The 6,575-nt window shown below is 33.5% G+C and overlaps 1 protein-coding gene across 4 annotated transcripts in view; it reads left to right on the top strand.

The window, feature by feature from the left end:
* Positions 1-3,445: 3,445 nt before the first annotated feature.
* Positions 3,446-6,575, top strand: part of LOC105731570 (UDP-glucuronosyltransferase 2A1) — a 48,087-nt gene continuing 44,957 nt past the window's right edge. For all 4 annotated transcript variants that reach the window (XM_064364345.1, XM_064364340.1, XM_012473408.2 and 1 more), the window contains exon 1: positions 3,446-3,505. The gene's annotated coding sequence lies outside the window, so the exon portion shown is untranslated. The remainder of the gene's footprint in view (positions 3,506-6,575) is intronic.

Here is a 6,575-nt window from a genome sequence, read left to right as displayed (position 1 = left end):
CTGCTTCCTCTACCCCTGTATTTTGCTTGGCTTAGCTCTCTAACTTGACTTAGCTCCAGGTAAAGTTGGAAGCTTCTCCAGTGGGGGTGTGTGTTTGGGAGAGGAGGGTCTCCCTTTCCAACTTCTGCAGTTGAGGTACTCACAGTACTTGGGGTGTCTCCCGGGTCCTGCAGGAACAGTTTGCTCCTTCAGAGGATCTGTGGGTTCTCTTAGGATTGCCAGTTTGTTCTTGCAGTTGATCTGGAGCTTAAATTCACAGTGCAAGCCTCCGTATCTTGCTCTGTCCAGACCGCAGTCTAGTCCTGCCATGATCCCTGTCATCACAAATGATCTTTTAATAACATGACTATCCATGCATATTCTGCAGTCAGATAGTGTACACTTAAGTACTGGTTGTGACATTAAGTTTCTGAGTGCTACTGAGCAAATTACATAAGCTTTCTATGCCTTGGCATTTTCATCTGAAAATGGCAAAAATAATATTGTCTAGGGGTTGTATTTTTGTAAGAATTAAATTAATGTACATAAAATATTTAGAATAGCACATGGCACATTGTAAGTGCACCATAAATGTTAAATTATAAAAAAGCCAAAAATGCAATGAGATAAAAATTTATATTGAAGTAAGTAATGTGTGTAAAATTAATCACAGGAAGAGAGAATCGTTCACAAGAATGTTAAATTTGAGAAGCTATTTGAGAATGTATTGTGTAGTAGGCTGTTTGCCATATGGCCCTCAAAATTCTCCCACTATGACTCTAGGCTTGGCCAGATTACTTGTTTGATCTACTAGAACTCTACAGAAGTAAAATATGACTTCAAAGCATAATCCTTAAGAAAAGTTGCAGATATTATCCTCACTTTTTTGGGACAATACCAGGGTGAAGGTAGATGGAATTTCTTTACATGAGAGTCTAAGAACATTGTTTCAAGAGAATGAGGGCAGTAGTTGACATCCACTTACACGAAGCCATCTTAGACAGTTTGTCTATGTTGAGTGTGTTAGGGTTCTCCAGAGAATGAGAACCAACAGGATGTGTGTGTGTGTGTGTGTGTGTGTGTGTGTGTGTGTAGAAAGAGAGAGAAAGATAGACATTTGTTTTAAGTAAGTACTTCATACAATTCTGGAAGCTTAGTAAGTCCAAAATCTGCAAGATAGGCCAGCAGTCTTGAGACTCAGAGAAGAGCTGCAATTTGAGTCCAAAAGCATTCTGCTGGCAGAATTCCTTCTTATTTAGTGTGATGTCAATTTTTTGTTCTTTAAAAGCCTTCAGCCAACTGGATGAGACCTACCCACATTGTGAAGAGCAATCCAGTGAAATATTATTCCCAAAACACCTAGACAGAAATATTTAGAATGATGTTTGACCAAATATCTGGGTACCATAGTTGACACAAAATTACCATCAAGCCACGTTGACACAAAAATTAACCATCACATAGAGCCACCAGGATGACTTTTGCTTAATGAGGTATATACAGAAAAATCAACAGAACTGCCTAACTGAGCCCAGTACGCACTGCTTACCCAAAAAATTGGTAGCTAATAAAATGATTGTTGGTTGAAGCTACTAAATTCGAAGTGACTTTTTCCACAGCAATAAGCAACTGATACACATAGAAAAAATAACTCAGAAATTAAAATAAAAAGAAAATATTTGCCATGAATTTTTCAAAATGCATATTAAACATTGATAAAAAATAATATCACACATAGCATGAAATGTTGTTTTACAAAGAAGCTTGTTTGTTAACCTTGAAGTTGATGATACTTCATCCGGTGTTTAAAATTAATTATAAGTGGTGAAAATTAATTATAAGTGGTGAAAAAAGCTTCATCAACTTAAACTATTTTCTTGTTGAGTTAATCAGGTGTTTGCCTGTTATTCTTCCTGGGAGAATGAATAGAATGACAGTGCCCTTTTACACCTAGAAATGTATTGGGATCATAGGAAGTCTTCCAGCCTCCTGTGCCCAATGTTCATTCTAAATTTTTCATATTTTGAGTCTCTCTTTGGTCAAGTTGGGAATCACTCTGCTCAATATTTTCAAAGTTACTGGCTTAGCTCATTCTGCCATAGATAGAAATTTAACCACTTGTAGCAAGTAAAAATCTTGGACAAGAAAAAAATCTTATATATTATAGTTAATATATTTGTATATTTGATACGAATTTTACAGTACAGAGAACCAAACAGAAAAAAAAACTTAAAAAAATTAGTTATCAAAGAAATTATTTGGCTTAAAAGGAATGTGTATGTGTATGTGTATGTGTGTCTGTATATTTGTGATTAGAATTATAAAAAGACACTAGAGTATGATCAAATAGATTTTATTGAAAACTACAGGGATCCAAAAAATTAATTAACACCATGCTGTGTTCCAAGTGTCAAGGCAAAAGATATATTATTATAAGTGTAAAAACTCAGAAAAATTTTTATTTGAGGGCTTATGTTGAAATACTTGCATAAAGACTCATCCTATTTAGCTGAGAAGTTAATTATATTGGCTCTTCAAAATGGAGAAATCATTCTATGAAACACACATATTACTTCTCTTTTATCAAGACTGAATTTGCACTACATGAATTGAATATTTGTTGTCAGGCATATGCAACCCAAGCTGACTTGAACTTAAAGACTTGTGTGGGGCCTGCACTGTTCTCTTTTATTTCCTCTTCAATGTTATCATACAAAGTATGTCTTTGCGGGACTATGCTGTACTTATTAGCTGTATAAAATTTATTTCCACATTTGTTTATCAGTAAAAATAACAGATGGTGATGTTCTATCCCAGTGCTTAGTTATTGCTAAATGTGACATATTTGGAACACTATGACAAAATAAATAAATAAATAAATAAATGGTATCTTATATTTCGCTACTGCAAAATGTTTGCACAAAGAAATAGCAGTAATTTCCTTCCCCAAGGATGCTGCATAATGAAGGTGTGTAACTCTAAAAACCTTATTTCATGATGTAAATTACTATCTTCTTTATTAATGACAAGGATCAATCAAATCACCACTTTCATCGTCTTGAGTCATGAAAATAAATATATAAATAAATAAATAAAATGAAGACATTTTAATTTTTTAAATTTCTTTTTATAATAAAAATAATAATTGTTTGTTTCATGAGTTTGATGGATCTTAATTGCTCATACCTCTTAATAACAACCTCAAGATTACTATTGTCAATCTTATTTTAAATGCATCCTGACATACTTGGTTGGTCGGTGTAGGGACAGAGACCATGATAGTAAATGCCAAATTCAGAGCAAATACTTGCTAGGGAACCAGTAGAAGGTTACACCTTTAACAAAAGCTAATCTTCTTTACAATGTAATGGGTGGAAAATGTTAAATGTAAACGACTTTACATAATCTTTTTTCCATTTAGATCATATTACTCATAATATTATACTTTCCCCGCTAGGATTTATTTACATTCAGCCTCTTCCTAATGTCAAATGATTGCTGCTAAAGTTCCTTCAGGAAACTTCAGGTAAGAAACTAGAAAACTTCATGATAATTAATATAAAATGTATATTTAAATTTATTTTCTATTTTCTTCTTAAAGAAATATCAATCATTAAAATGTTGCTTTACATTTTGGTTTGTTTCATTGCTTACCTATGGGCACGTTATTCATTTTATTTTATAATTTGAGGCATTTTTCTTCCAGATTTTATACTTCAAAATAGTTTTACAGATATTGAGGGAACTGTGTGACAGGGCAGTAAGTTGAGAGTTTTGTCTAAGTGTGAACTCATAGGCTCTTTAGGGGTTCTTCTCATGCCTCTTGTGCCTATGAGTGGAGAGTTGTTTGTTCCTTCATTAGATGACACATAAAGTAACAAACAAGAAACTTTATACTGACATGGGGAAGACAAGGATAAGGTGCACAAGTAACCACTGTGGTCTTTAAGACAATACATGAATAGGAGTATGTAAGATGTCATCCTTAGTGGGTATTTTATTTTCTTAATATTGTCTAATTGATTTTTAAATACTTATGTATTTTAAAATCTATTTACTTTAAGTGTAAGTAAAATAAGTTTAATGCTGTAAGTCAAGTAAGTTTTATGCAAAATCATTTTATTTATTAAGAAAAGAAAAAAGACAAAGTTTTTCTAAGGAAAATAGTGTTGCGAAAGCACAATTAATTGTGTTAATGTAAATGCCATGTTTACGCCTTTATGTGCAATTGTTAACCGATAGAAGATCTCTGAGTTAGCAGTGGCAAATCCTTTCGGATCTGCAGCAACTTCAATTCTCACTTCTTTAGAAGAAAGAATTTGACTGAGGGGCATGACTGACTTGAGTTTCAGAGCAAGGGTGGAAGTTTATTTTAAAGGCTTTAAAACAGGAAAGAAAGGAAAACTCACTTGGAAGAGACTCAAATGGGCACCTGAAGTGCCTTGTTTAACCTTGATCCTAGGACTTTGTAGGCTCGCCTCTTTTCCATGGTTCTTCCTTTAGGGTTGGCTGCCCACATGTGCAGTGCCCTTCTTTCCCTTGGGAAGTGAGCACTCACAATCGTTTAGGAAGTGCTATACATGCTCATCTGAGGCTTCCTTCCCTTTTATGGTAAAATGTCCCTGGATGGTCATACTGCAACATTTTGTCTCTAAATGCAAATAAATGCAAATACCCAGGAAGTTGCTGGTCTCTGGCATCTGCATTCAATTGACACTTTAATGTTAACAGCTGTGGATCATAAAGAGATTATCTTTCCCTGGCACTGGCTGCAATATTATTATTTTTAGAGAGGCAGTGTGATAATTGTCGAACTGTCACCCCACATTCCTAATCCCTATCTAATTGCCTAACACAGTTAAGCAAAGTATACCTTTTATTATCATTGTCTAAGATGAAAATATTTGAGTATACTAGCTTCTGAAATATGTTAGTTTTATTCTATGAACTCATGAGCCTTCACAAACATAGTAATCATATTACACATAGTTTATTTTTAATTTTTAATTTTTATGGTCACATAGTAGATGTATGTATATATATTATGATATATTCGTTGTGTTTTGATACAGGCATACAATGCGTTTCTTTCAAAAATTTTCTGCCAAGGACAGATTAGCTTTAAAGAGATTTTAAGATCAGAATAATTACAAACACAAATTCAGACCCTCGTTTTAAGCAAAACCTTTTTATTTAACAACCTCTTTAAGCCTTTTATTGTTAGTATACCTTCATTTAGTTTTCTATTAAATTTAAAAACACAAATCAATCTAAAATTTAACCTCACTAGTTTGAGAAACTTTTTAATACAGATCATATTCCTGAAGTACGTATGCTATATCAGCACAGCACATCTATCACACCAATTTATGTATCTATTATGTACTCTGTAAAAATTTAAAAATGAAACATATAAAAACACTAAAGTTCATTTGTGGCATAACACCAATGGTCTTCGTGCACACTGCTTGTCACGCACATCCAGGTACCCTATACTTCAACATGAGTATCAAGTATCATACCTTTCATGAAGACTTTTCTATCCTCCACCCTATGCTTAATCCACTTAATCCCCCCAAAAGCTGGAAGTAATTTCTATGGATCTCTAAAAACACTCCACCTATGTCATTTCATCTGAAGGCCCCTGTTACTTTTTCTAGGGAAGAGAAAGAGAAGGGATTACATAAAAAAGATAATTCATTTTAAACATCACTTTTACTCCAGGTAATATATTTGTCACTTAATAACTACAATTGTAATTTTTTAAATATATAGTTTTTTATATGTTGTATGTATTATTATATAATAATATAAGGTTTTATTGTATATTCATTTTTACTATATTAACAGATATGTTGTTTATTTTATTTTATTATTTTATATTCCCAAGATCAAGTTATTTTAATTTTCATTTTATATGTGTGAAAATCAACTCTAATAAATGTTAAGCAGCATAATGTTAACCTAGGATCTTTTGGCCTAATTTATTTTAAAATATAAATTATTTTTATAAAATATCATGCTGACTGTAATGTGCTACACTGATTTTTGTCATGGATATGTATGTAGTTTTCTTATATTCCACTGACAGACTATGAGATTAACATGAGAAAGATCTTTTGGATTCCTCTTCTACCTAGTAGGTACTGCTGTATGTGACTAGTAGGTACCCAAAAAACACATAGTGGAGCAGCCCAGGGTCACTGGAGCAGTCTCCTTGTCTGAGGTATTACCTAAAGTTCTTCGTCTTAGAAACAATAAAATTAAGGAGTGTGGACATCAAGGGTGAGATTGGAGTGAAAGTTTAACAAGTGAAAGAGAAAAGCTCTACACAGCAGAAAGGGGGCTGTGAGGATTGCCATTTCTCAGTTGAATAAAAGGCTTTTATAAAGAAGCCAGTGGGGTGGGGTGTTTCATTTGCATTTGGCACAAAAATCCAGTTTCTTATTTGCAAAAGATAAGAATTTTTGACAACTCCACCCACTCCCTCTAGTGCGCATGCAGGCCTTTAACCTGAGTTACTCCATATTACCCTATTTCCCTTACTGCACATATGGCAGGAGATGGAATTTTCCGTTGCAGACATGTCTGGTTCT

The sequence above is a fragment of the Aotus nancymaae genome, unplaced genomic scaffold, assembly GCF_030222135.1.
Source record: "Aotus nancymaae isolate 86718 unplaced genomic scaffold, 86718_ANA_hifiasm-v0.15.2.pri h1tg000006l, whole genome shotgun sequence".
Lineage (NCBI taxonomy): Eukaryota > Metazoa > Chordata > Mammalia > Primates > Aotidae > Aotus > Aotus nancymaae.
Note: the sequence above shows the minus strand (reverse complement) of the source record. Positions and strands in the feature narration are given on the sequence as shown.